Below are 12,750 nucleotides of genomic sequence, written 5' to 3' on the forward strand. Positions count from 1 at the left end.
ACTCATGGATCTAAAGGAGGAGGAGGCTTGGATTTACTTCAAGTCAAAGTTGCAGAAACTATCTGAAGACAGCATTCCAAGGAAGGGGAAAAAATTCATAGGCAAGGGGTGTAGACCAAGCTGGATGAGCAAGCACCTCAGACAGGTGATTAAGAGGAAGCAGAAAGTCTACAAGGATTGGAAGATGGGAAGGATCAACAAGGAAAGCTCTCTCTTGGAGGTCAGAACATGTAGAGACAAATTGAGAAATGCCAAAAGCCAAGTAGAGTTGGAATTTACAAAGGGAATTAAAACCAATAGTAAAACGTTCTATAGCCATATAAACAGGAAGAAAACAAAGAAAGAAGTGGGACCGCTAAGCACTGAGGATGGGGTGGAGGATAAGGATAATCTAGACATGGCCCAATATATAAACAAATACTTTGCTTCAGCTTATAATGAGGCTAATGAAGAGCTTAAGGATAGTGACGGGGGACTAATAGGTTTGCGGATACGGAGGTAGAAATTACCACATCTGAAGTAGAAGCCAAACTTGAACTGCTTAATGGAACTAAATCAGGGGGCCTGGATAATCTCCATCCAAGGATGTTAAAGGAACTGGCACTTGAAATTGGAAACCATTAGCAAGGATTTTTAATGAATCTGTAAACTCTGAGATAATATCATATGACTGGAAAATTGCTAACATAGTTCCTATGTTTAAGAAAGGAAAAAAAAAGTGAACTGGGTAATTACAGGCCTCTTAGTTTGATTTTAGTAGTATACCAGGTGTTGGAAAATTTTTTGAAAGAGAAAGTAGTTAAGGACATCAAGATTAAACGGTAATTGGGACAAAATACAACATGGCTTTACAAAAGGTAGATCGTGCCAGGTCACCCTGATCTCCTTTTTTGAGAAAATAACAGATTTTTTAGACAAAGGAAATGCAGTGGATCTAATTTATCTGGATTTCAGTAAGGCATTTGATATGGTTCGACATGGGGAATTATTAGTTAAATTGAAAAAATGGGGATTAATATGATAATTGGAAGGTGAATAAGGAACTGGTTAAAGGGGAGACTACAACAAGTCACACTGAAAGGTGAACTGTCAAGCTGGAGGGAGGTTACTAATGGAGTTCTTCAGGGATTGGTCTTGGAACCAATCTTATTTAACCTTTTTGTTACTGACCTTGGCACAGAAAGTGGGAGTGTGCTAATAAAGTTTGCGGATGATATGAAGTTGGGAGGTATTGCTAATACAGAGAAAGACTGGGATATCATACAGGAAGACCTGGATTATCTTGTAAACTGGAGTAATAGAAATAGGATGAAATTTAATAGTGGAAAGTGCAACGTCATGCACTTAGGGACTAACAACAAGAACTTTTGCTATAAGATGGGGACACATCAGTTGGAAGTGATAGAGAAAAAGAAGGAACTGGCGTATTGGTTGATCACAGGATGACTATGAGTCGCCAATGTGATGTGGCCGTGAAAAAAGCTAATGCGGTCCTAGGATGCAACAGGTGAGGTACTTCCCGTAGAGACAGGGAGGTGTTAATACCGTTATACAAGGCGTTGGTCAGACCTTAATGGTCTTGTGCAGTTCTGGTCTCCCATGTTTAAGAAAGATGAATTTAAACTGACACAGGTGCAGAGAAGGGCATCTAGGATGATCCGAGGAATAGAAAACCTGCCTTATGAGGGGAGACTCAAGGAGCTTGGCTTGTTTAGCCTAACCAGAAGGCTGAGGGGAGATATGATTGCTTTGTATAAATACATCAGAAGGATAAATACCAGGTAGGCAGGGGAGTTATTTAAGTTCAGCACCAATGTGGACACAAGAACAAATGGATATAAACTGGACCATCAGGAAGTTTAGACTTGAAATTAGATAACGGTGTCTAACCACCAGGGGAGCGAAGTTCTGGAACAGCCTTCCAAGGGGAGTAGTGGGGGGAAAAAATCTACTGGCTTCAAGACTGACCTTGATAAGTTTATGGAATGCTTTGATGGGACAGCCTAATTTGACATTTGACTGATCTTAGATTACTAGAGGTAAATATGCCCCATGCCCTGTGAAGGAATGTTAGATGGTGGGGGGGATGTTTCTGAGATACTACAGAGAATTTTTTCTTGGGTGTATGGCTGGTGAGTCTTGCCCACATGTTCAGAGTTTAACTGATTGCACAGACTGGGATAGGCCCTGGTGGTTTTTCGCTTTCCTCTGTAGCATGGGGCAGAGGTCACTTGCTGGTGGATTCTCTGTACCTTGAAGTCTTTAAATCATTATCTGAGGACTTCAATAACTCAGTCTTATGTTAGGGGTCTATTACGGGAGTGAGTAGATGAAGTTCTGTGGCCCGTGTTGGTGCAGGAGACCAGACTAGATGATCATAATGGTCCCTTCTGACCTTATAGTCTATGAGTCTATATGCATGCTACAGAAGGGGTGGAGAAAAGGATACCGGTCATCTGCAACATTGCAGACATTGTGGCACAAATCCATCATCATAGCAAAGTCAGCTCCCATGGAGATGTGCATTATGAGATGGGATGTGTAATATAGGAAACAAAGTTATTAGTAACTTTAGAAGCCATACCTTCAAGTTAAAATGATTATGTGAATTTATGATCAAATTTAATGGTTAAGCATTGCTATCTTAAGACAATCCAAAGTAAAGCTTTTCTGGCAAATAGAAAGTGATCCTACATATTTTGTTAGATTAACGTGTTACAAAAAGATTATATTGATAAAGCTTTCCTAGTGATAAAACACAAAGAGACCATGATAAATATCATAGAATTTGTTTATAAAAACCAATAATAAGTAAGCCAGTATTAGGATATTTGCTTGTATAATAATACTATATTCTAACTAGTCTTCAAAAGAAAGCACAAATTTGTGGAAGTCCTTCTTAGAAACAAAAAGCTGATCCTACCTCAAACTCTGGGGACTAGAATCTCTGTGGAATCACATCCTGAGGCACAACAGATAAAAATCAGTCTCTGATGAGCATGCTCAGGGAGAACAATCATATACAAATCCCAGAGGGCTCTCAAAGGCTGATTGACACAGGAGTACAGTCATACATAGGGTTAGTTCTTGCACACACTCTGTGGTAAGTTCAATTCACTAGGGCTTGATTCTGACCTAATACCAGTTTTATGCCAGCGCAAATCAAATGACTTCAACAAAAATTACTCCTGAGAAGAGAATCCCACTAATGTCCATATCAGTCTGTCCTGATATATTGCTGGTAGGACACACACAAAGGGAAATAAAGTGTAGATATTGAAGTGTAGATATTGACTTTCATTTGAAAGCATAGCAACTGCTGACCAAAAAAGCAGCTCAAAAAAATCCCTTTCACAGGTGTGGTTTACATATTTTTATTTATTCTTAATCTGATCCAAAAGCAAGTTTTAGTACAACTGACATCCGAACAACACCTTAAATGCAGGCTATTTTATTACAAGCCATGTTCTTTATTATGCTGAGAAATGCTAATAGCTACCAGCAGATGGGTCTTAGATCCACAGACAATCACAGACCTCATTAAAGCCTATGGCTGTGTCAAGTGCACCTTTCAGGCTCAGCAGAAGGACCAATTAAAAGCCCCTTTATGCAGTGAAATCATCTGGGGATTATCACCAAAGGCATCAGGCTGCATAGCAGGTCAAAACTAAGTTGTGTGAATAGAGAGGCTTCCTTTGCTTGCTGAGGGGCTAGGATTGGGTACAGGCTGTGTGTACTGGAGACAAAGAAAGCCAGAGGAAGGACCCTGATACCACATGGGGAGGAAGCAGAGGAACATTGCTTCTTGGGCACAGAATTTGCTAGAGTAGCAGACTTGGGGATTTATGAGCAACAGTGCTGCCTGCTGTTTGTTTCTATGTATTCAAGGAAACATTCAAGGTGTACATTTTCTGTAAAAATATTTAAAACCAAGAATATATCAGGCTCACATCACTGATTTCTCAAACCAGTAGAAACAATCCTTCAAGGTTCTAAATTTTAAATGATTGGAACAAAAAGGGTAATGCATTTACTATATTCATTACGGGTGGGAGAAACAAATGTTCCATTCATTTTAAATTTAAAAAACAGGCAATGTCATGATAAGCAAACAGTGAGGAAATATTGGATAAATATTGGGATTTCTATGTATTGATATCGTCAGGGGATTACTGATGGATTGATGACTGAATACACTCATTCCCATTCTATTACATTTGCAGTAGATCTCCTGTAAAGGAATAGAAATGGGTTTGAAACTAAACTTAAACCCTAACCTAAATCCGAGTTCTCAGCTCAAACCTCTTTCTAAATGGTCTGAAATATAAACATCCCCAAATCTGGAAATGTTTGGGATTTTGATTTACAATGTATAAATATAAAAATGTGGTATTTTATACATATAATATAAAATTCCATGTGGTTGGGTTTTTACCATTGAATTAACATTGGCCTGCTGAATCTGAAAGCATGAGCTGTGCCTAAGCTATAGGTGAGCAGACTCAAACCTCTCTGTGCTCTGGTTCACCAGAGAGGAGCAGAGAGCCACACTGTGCAATTATGCACCATTTATATAGATGTGGGATAAAATTCCATACTTGTTTATACCAGTATAAATCAATTAGAGTAATGCAAGAGATTTTACTGAAGTGACTCTGAATGTATACAGGATTACTGTTAGGGCAAAATTTATCCCATGGAGTTCAGAAGTGGATTGATAGTTTAGATTTGCACCCCAGATATCACTGTGATGAGCACAATACAAATACAAAGGCTGCTAATTATGGGATTTTGGTTTGGGATCGGAAACTGATCAGAACAGTTCTCAGGCAGGCCTTACAAGAACAGAATAGTGGGTCTTTAGAGCAGAGAGAATTACAGATTGAAATACAGTAATTGAATTTCCCTCTCTTTTCCCATGGAAGTCTGGAGCCAGTCTGAAATATCTATAGCATTTAGCTCAAATTATATTTGGCATATCCCTTTCTGAAAAATAATTCCATTTAAAAATGAAACATTTTATTAACTGAACTAGTCTTTATATCACACACAAAACTAATATTGACTGTGATAGAATGATATCTAGCTTGTAATCAAGCTATAACTTTATTGTTAATACTTTAATATGAATGGAAAACAAGGCTTCAGAGGCTTGCATATCTTACAAATTAAAGGCTATTTAATCAATAAGCAGAAGATTATATAGACTCAGTTAAAGTCACAGGTCTGTAGAGAACCACTCATTAGAGATTTCATCTCTGGCAAATGCATCTCGGTACGATCAACCGAACATTGGGGTTTTCCCATCCTTTTATTCAATAGACTGACTCTAAGTTACTAATTTACCAAGGGCTGTGGCAAATTCTCTTTCACTAGAAATTTTTAAATCAAGACTGGATGTTTTTCTAAAGGATTTTCTGTAGCTCAAACAGGGAAATCCTATGGCCAGTGTTATAGATGATCACAATGGTACCTTCCAACCCTAGAATCTATGGAGTGTGCATTTATTTGGCCATTTTGGCTGTACTGTTAAATGGAGTTGTGTGAAACAAGGTGATTTTAGTTCATAAGGATTTGTTTGAACCATTTCTCTGGTTTCAGTATTTATGGGACTGCATCTGGATATTTTTCTTCTCATTTTCACTGAACCCCAAACTACCAAGTTTGCTTAACTGGCCAAGCTTGTGAGGTCCTACACTCAAGTTGATAGCATTTCTCTATCATGCGATAACTTTTGACTGTCACATCCTATCAATTCCAAACCTTCCAGGAATGTCCTAGGTGTCAGTCAGAACCCTATTTATTTTGGGGAAAACTGGAAGGGGAAAAATAGAGTCCTTGATATATGTTTAGCTCAGACAGAGCTTCAAGCAATTGCTTATGAAACCCTTCCAACATAACAATATTCCTATCTCATTTCTGCCTACCCTCCAAAAAGATTTTAACACGTTGACAGCCTGATAGATTTATCGTATAATTGTGGGGAAGGAAGAAAAAATGGGGGTGGAGGTATAGGTACCTGCACATAGCCTCTGACATGGGGGAGAAAACTGGGGACTCTGGAATGGGAAAAGGGCAAATTGGGGTCACATAGAATCCCTGGCAGGGGGAAATGGCAGGATCCTAATGGGGGAAGGAAGAGAGTTGGGAAGGAGGAGGAATGAGGTCATACACAGAGCCCCAGGCAATGGGAGAATACAGGACCATGGTATTGATGAGAGAGTAATGGGGAGTCTAACATAGAAAACATGGCATGGGGGAAAGGCAGGGCACACAGAACCACAGGCGTAAGTGAGAGGGTGGAAGTTGCAGGTAGTTCCTAAAAGAGAGGAGGATGGAAGAAAGCAAGGAGCCCCTGTGTATGCAATGAGCTCGGCCTACAGCAGCTGTGAAGAATACAACCATTTAGTTTAGGGTGGAAACCATAGACAAAAACCAAAACCAAAAAAAAAACATTTTTGCCCCTGTTTTGGGCCCAAAAGAAGCCCAAAATAGCTCACATTTGCTCAGTGCTCAGCCAGGCTTTTGAAAGGTTCACTATCCTTAGCATGTTGTTCAGCTGACTTTCAGCTTTGTAAAATCAGGTGACACCCACTTAGTTTCAGATTTCCCTATGCAAAATGTTTTCCTGCCAGTGGCACCGAGTACACCGCAAACACTTCGAAGAATGTCAAAGAGTTACTAGGATCTTACCCTTACCATTGACTTCCCTTAAAGGTTATAAAAATCATGCAGCTAATAAATACCCATTCAACTCATTAACAATGTAGGGGAAAGAATTCAAGGGATCTATATGTATTATGGGGGTTTCTGAATAGTGCACAATATGTATATACAATAATGTATATACAAGCTTTTATCTTGAAAAACTTCATTGTGAGATTTTGAGTCCAGTACCACTCCCTTTGAAATGAATGCTAGTTACCCCTTTCACTTCAAGGACAGTAGGGGCAGACTTTTGATCTTTTTCATGGATAATTACCCTAGATATTAGTGCAGCTACTGGATATGCATACCAGGGATATCCCTACATATTATGAAGAAAGCACTGGAAATTGTGATTTCTCTCTCTAAGGAAAATGATGGATTAAAAACAAGTGAACTATGAAAATGGTTAATTTTAAAATCATTTATAATTTGAAATGGTGTTCTGCTGCTACCAAAATGAACTGACAAGATATCTTGTTAATGGTGTAATTCAATAATTATTCTAAAAATATTAGCCATCAAAATTAGACAGACTTAGTTAATTTGCACACAAGAGGCCTGGATCCTTATTCACTGCACTCCCAAACTCCAAGTGAGTTCAAATAAAACTCTAGACTTACATGAAATTTCATTTTTACCCTTAGATATGAAAAAAATAATTAAATTGAAGTGGTGTCTAGGAAGGCAGTAAATATTTCTCAGTTGTGCATATTTACAACAAAAAGTTAGTAAGACAGCTGTTTTTCCAAAAGTAAATATGAATAGATGTTTCAACGGGATAGGTCTTGGTTAGTGCAGCTCCATAATATTTTGGAATTTGTTCTGTATGTCTAAGAGGTTAAGAATAAATTTCTGCTTTGGTGTTCAAATTCATTGCAGCAGTGCAGACCTTTTCAGAACAACAGTAATGACAATCTTTAGGGACAATCCAGGTAACAACCAGTAATTGTTCCCCCTTCACAGACTCTGGGTTTCTTTTTTATTTTTCAACATTTTACTCTTTCTTTTCATAGGCTGAGACCATTATCACCTGTTAATTAAAAGGACCTTGAAATATTTCTCTCCCTTTGAGAATGTTCAGGTCAAGAATTTTATTTCCTGCAGAGAAAGTGCAACATTTAGAGATGTAACTTTCTTTTTAAACACATTCCACAGTGCTTGCCATTTACAGGTCTCAGCGAATATTAGGATCTAAATTGCACTTACACCTTTGAATTCACTCAATAAATGCTTAGTTTTGGGTTAACAATCATTTTCAGTTTCCATTTCTTTTATACACCATGACTTTTCACTAAACTTCTCCCCAAATATAGTCCAGTACTTCATGGTTCTACTGAATACATTTATTTCAGGTTCAGGAAAGGGGTAAACTTTGTTTATAGAATTCTGCCTTTAGATACCTGTACTCATGTCTGCTCCCATGAGTGGAGCAAGCCATAACTTGCTGATCAGATCTGAGGTGGGAAAGGGATAGAGAGGGAATATCACCTCTGAAGTATGGTCCCACCTTTACCCAAACCTGCAGAAATAACTCCACAAAGGCTCCTTGGGGATTTAAACGTCATTGGCTCAAAACCCATAAAACTATGGGGAAAGGTGTCCAAAGTTACTGAGGTGCTTGTCAAGGTGACATACCTAGGCTTAGAGAGAATCCAGGAAGAATCATCAGTAATTTGTGCTACTTCCATATTATGGAATCCATCCTTTTCTAACTGAAGAGGGTTCCAGGACTAGTTGCAGTCAGTGTAACTCCTAGCCGGATGGCTTCATGCAACAAAAGACATTTTGAATGGGGCACTAAATGAAGCTCAGGAGAGAAAGTCATCAGACCAAAGGCAAGGATGCTCTGTTTGGGAAGCCTCTCACCTTTTGGGAGCCTCTGTGCATAGACAAATTCTATTCAAACTCCCTGACAGATCTGAGAGTATAGGAGAGTGAAGAGTTAAAAGCTGGACAAATGGTCAGGCCTAAGTTACAGGGAACACGGTCAAGGCACAGTCAAACCTTGTTTCTGCTAATTGGTATGAATTCTAGTTAGTCTGTTATCTCTCTTCTTTTCCTGCCTTCCCAGCCATCTGTGCAGGGGATGAAACTGACATAATAACTATCTTCACTCCTGCACAAGGCATTTGGTGGGAAGAAAGCATTATCTTTCTTCCCCACCTGGCATGCCTTTACTTCAAAGAATGTTAGTGTAAAATTAATAGGTTTTAAGGTGATGTGCCTGCCCTCTGTATGGTAATCCTGTAAACAACAAACAGGGGCGGGTATAATTGTATTAATTTTGCAGTTAATATTCATTTTATAGGTGTCAATGTAGCCAAATACAGGTCTATGGGGAGTTGCTGGAAATGTATACATTTACATACTGTTATGGATAAAAGAACGGTAAAGTAACCCCCCCCGTGGTTCACTCGTTGCATCGAGGTGGAATGAGCAGGCAATAAAGGGTTCCGTCTCCCCAATCTGCCCCAGGGACAACCTGTTTGGTTATTTCTAACAGAGAAGACACTCAGTGTGTTGAAATTAATTACATGTGTGTAGGGGAGAATTTGGTCATTAGTGATTAAACTGAAAGTTCCTGGATACTCTAGAAAGTCTAAATGTCTTCATCCATGTCTGAGAACAAGAAGTGCTGTTTGGATAGGTTACAGATGGGATCATGATATTAATTAGAGGCCAGTTCTCTAGATAAGTGCATGTACCTCATTAACATTATTAGGAATTAGTTTTGCATATCAAGAGCAAAATAAATAGACCCCATATGCAATATATATAAGGAAAAAGAAAGCAAAGTCTTGTTACACCAGTTAAGGTCAATGACAGTTTGTAAGGAACAGGAGCAATAAATTACCTCTAATATAAAATGTAGAACTACGAAAGCTTTACCCTGGCATACAAATTACAGTATCTATCTTTTTTCTTTAGTTATTTTATTTATGTTTCGCATTAAAAAAGCAAATGCTATCTATGAGCTCAGAGGCTTCTGGAGATAAATCAAGACGCTGGTAATGTGTGTTTTTAGAAAATGCATTACTCTCTAGTGCAGGGTCTGACATTGGGGAAGAAGATAGTGATGAAACTTTTTAGCAGAGTCTGAATGGCTTGAGGATGGAATCTTATTGGTAATTGGCCTGGAGCTAGAGACGGCAATTGCTAGTTAAATAGAGAGTCAGGAAAGGCCCCATTGCTGATATTTCTATAATTATTCTTGCCTTTATCAATTTAGAGGTTTTATTAGTGGCTCATGACTGAGTATTTTGGTTCATTTCACGCTTTTCCTCCATTTTCTCCTTCCCCTATCATTGTCATACTTCCTTTCATACTTTAATACACAAAATGATACTCTGTAGTGCACTTCATTACCTATTAACCAAGTCATTGCTTCTACAGTTCAGACCTGCAATTCCTTCAACCAAGCAGAATTCATTCTGTCTTGTTTAAATTAAAAGCACATCATAGGTGCCTGTATTGTTTCAAAAAGGTAATGCTTTGCTCAATGACTCTGAATCTGTGTCTGAGTTTAGCCAGCAAACTGAATCCTTATGATGATATTCTCAAGAGAAGCAATTTATCAACAGAGGCATTTGAGGTTGCTGCTCCAATAACTTACAATGCATTCTTCAAGTCAGTCATTTTAAAACTATCAATATCAACATACTAATGAACATTCATCCATTGACTAACACATTGATCTTCTTTGGTTTCATACATTCCTAGTGTACTAAAAGCAGCTGCGCTACTGATTCTAGAACTGGTTGTGGGGAGGAAGAATACAAAATGACAGCCATGGTCATGGGCACATGATATAAATGTGCTATACTGGAACAAATTTCCTATTAACTGTTTACTGTAGCTGCCCTTTTAAACAGTTATTAGGATGAATTTAAGAAGAGACCAGAGACAGGAGTTCAGAGACCTATAGAAAGCTCTTAATTTTACTGACTCACCTGCCTCTTAAAAGTTTAAAGTATCCCAATTTAAACAACATAATTCCTGGAAATAGGTCTATTGAAAATGGGAACAAGAGCTTACTAGTGCGCAGAGCACTATTTATTATTATTATTGACAGCAATAGTTACAGCGTAACTTGAAATATCATTTATCAGAGGTGTGTAATTTTTTTTCAAATCTTACTGAAACTGTATTATAAGGATTGATAACACCTTTTCCTGTACTATTTGAACTATATTTACAGTTAAATAGTTTTCTGGGACATTAGCAGTACTGGATTATTGGGACTTGCAGTCTTTCCATAACAACAAACTTTTGTGAAGCTGCACATGTAATACTTCATGTAAATTATTGTAAGAGTTAATTGGCATATTTCCAAGTAATTTGCATATTGCAATAAACATTTGCTTAATAAATTGTGTGTGGATTTAGTGCGGATGAAAGGCATCAGACTGAAAGACCTGGTGACCTTTTACCTGCAGGATGGTGGCTGCAGGAGCAGCAGGGCTGCACTACCCTGCGGGCATGACTCACCCTGGATCCGGGTGGGACTGCCTTTAATGATATATGGGGTGATTCTATATCCATGGCTCATGCAGTTGTTGGCCTCTCTCTATTGAGTTGGCCAATTAATGTAAAGCATGGGGTTGAATTTGTAGTGTGGCACCAAGGGTAGAGACCTACCAAACTCATCTCATGTAGGGGCCAGAAAACATCCATTAGATGGAATGTAAAGAATTTTCAGTTTCTGCTAAGCAGTGCTAAACTACTACTGGTAACTCATAAGTGACACATTTTTAGCCCATTAGCAATATCTTGTGACATCCAGCCCCTAGTAGTTACTAAGGCTTGGTCTACACTTACGTCGGTGATTCGGCAGCAGTCAATGGGAGTTACACAAAGTATGCAAAGAACTTGCTTAACTCCTGTCGACTTCTGTGCGTCTCTTCTGCGTGACATCTTCACTGCACTGCGCCGATGGGAACCGCTTTCCCGTCGACGCAGCGCTACACCACTTGAGGAAGTGGTTTTAGTACATCAACTTCTGGATCGACTAAGCGGGTCTTCACTGACCGCTCAGTCAATCCAGATAAGTTGATCTGACGGCAGCGACTTTGCCCCCATCAGTGTAGACATAGCCTGAGTTAAGAAGAGGGCTCTGGAGAAAGTGAGAGACACTATTACATACAAAAACAATGCTATATGAACAGTAAAGCTGCAAATTCAGGAATTCAAAAGTTAGGAAATGCCAGAATACAGATTTCCCATGAAATCTTAGTTCTGTTCCTTGTACATATGTTTTCCCCTCTTTGGTTGTCAGCAGAGTTTGAACCAAAGAATTCAAATCCACAGCACAGACCTGTATCATTTCAGCTAACGGTGTAACTGTAGCAGAAGTAAATGCTGTCCTCTTTGTGGACCACCCACAGAATAAGATGATGCAATACACCTTTCGCCAATGTTATTAAACAACTATTTCTGAGACAGCAGTGGAATGCTGGGTATCAGGATTTAGGTTTCGACCAGCATAGTCAAGTACATAGGTATGGTACATTTAATATGAAAAGTGTGACAAATGAGATGAGACTTGGATCTCATTATGTGAGACATTTTACCTGAGATGTGCGCAGTCTTGACAGGGCTGCAAAATGTCTGAAGTTTGGTAGATGTGCACTTCCATCACAGTTCTCTTCTTTGCATTCTCTTCTTTTTCCTCTCTCTCTCTCCATTCTGTTTCTTTTCTAGCAGGAACCTATTCAGGGAATACATACAGTCAGTTTCACTTTTGGTTGTCACCACAGTGACAGAGCCACTACTCTAGCACAGTGCTGCAATATTTAGGTTGCAAGAAACTGCAGATAAAAGTTTATATATAAAAGAACAGAACACATTTACATGAATTTAATTTAAAATTCCAAGCTTTTCTGCTGTTTAGAATTTCCTAAAAACCTTTCTTATCCAAAATTGTAAAAGATGGGGATTAATATGAAAATTGAAAGGTGGGTAAGGAACTGGTAAAATGAGTCATACTGAAAGGTGAACTGTCAAGCTAGAGGGAGGTTACTAGTGGTGTTCCTCAGGGATCGG

The 12,750-nt window shown here is 38.7% G+C and overlaps 1 long non-coding RNA gene across 1 annotated transcript in view; it reads right to left on the minus strand.

Annotated features, from left to right (window-relative positions):
• Positions 1–12,403, minus strand: part of LOC137153988 (uncharacterized) — a 32,418-nt gene extending 20,015 nt beyond the window's left edge. Inside the window, exon 1 of the long non-coding RNA XR_010919996.1 lies at positions 12,279–12,403. This is a non-coding gene — a long non-coding RNA (uncharacterized lncRNA). The remainder of the gene's footprint in view (positions 1–12,278) is intronic.
• Between the last annotated feature and the right edge of the window lie 347 nt (positions 12,404–12,750).

This window comes from Emydura macquarii, unplaced genomic scaffold, assembly GCF_026122565.2.
Source record: "Emydura macquarii macquarii isolate MOO-44397 ecotype Brisbane River unplaced genomic scaffold, CSIRO-AGI_Emac_v2 contig_1253, whole genome shotgun sequence".
NCBI lineage: Eukaryota > Metazoa > Chordata > Testudines > Chelidae > Emydura > Emydura macquarii.